The sequence below is a fragment of the Echinops telfairi genome, unplaced genomic scaffold, assembly GCF_000313985.2.
Source record: "Echinops telfairi isolate 266 unplaced genomic scaffold, ASM31398v2 ScPeMD7_18;HRSCAF=68, whole genome shotgun sequence".
Taxonomy (NCBI): Eukaryota; Metazoa; Chordata; class Mammalia; order Afrosoricida; family Tenrecidae; genus Echinops; species Echinops telfairi.
In genome coordinates this window covers 45,084,135-45,085,131 of record NW_022103915.1, presented here as the reverse complement: position 1 = coordinate 45,085,131, position 997 = coordinate 45,084,135, and positions in this window count along the sequence as shown.

The window sequence follows — 997 nt, the reverse complement described above, 5'->3', positions numbered from 1 at the left end:
GCTGTCTTGTAGCTGAAGAGTTAAGTCTGAAGATCAATGGAAGGATTACAAATAGAGGAGAAAAATAATTTTGTTGTTGTTGTTTTTAAATACCTGAGTTGTTTTTTAGTTTTGTTTTAAATATGAGAGCTGTTTTTAAATACCTGCTCCGGTGGCTGTGTGGAAGTTGTTTTCAGATCAATCTAGAGTTGAGTCAAGAATGTTTAAGACACAGGTATCAGAAGTTCAAAAACAAGTAACCAAATCGGTATGAGGGAGCATGGATGTAGTGGAGACCCAAAACCCACCTGTAAGATAATTGGACAGTCCCTCTCAGAAGGGCCACATGGAAGGGATGATAAATCTAGGGTGCAGTATAGCACTGATGAGCCATATAACTATCCTCTACTTCTTTAATATTTCCTCCCCCGCACCCCATTGTGGTTTTTACTCATTTTACCTCACTACTCATGTTAGATTTGGGTAGGTTCATTTGTATATTTAAGATCATTTGACACAAGAAATCCAAAATAGATAACCCTTCAGAAACAGTAACAGGAGTAATGGTTCCCTGAGGGTGTGGGAAGAGAGGGGTGGGGGAAAGTGGGACTAGGGGCTGATAGCATTGATGACTGGATAACCCCCCTCGATGAGGTCAGACATCAGAGTTGCATGTGACTGGATATATCGGATGTGTAAAACATGGCAAAAACAAAACAAAGCAAGTGTTCCTGAGGGGGGTGGGGCGGTAGGGAGAGGGGTGGTAGGGGATAAAGGGGAGCTGATATCATGGAGTTCAAGAAGAAAGTGTTTTGAAACTGATTGTGGTAGTACTTGTACAATGCTGCTTGAGGAGCTGGAACATGGAATGTTATAATATCTGTAAGAGCTCCCAATGAAAGTATTAAAAAAAAAAAGAATGTTTAAGACACAATTGTAAGTTAAACAAGCGGCCATCTAGCTCAGAAGCAACAAAGCCCACATGGAAGAAGCACACCAGCCTGAGTGATCATGAGGT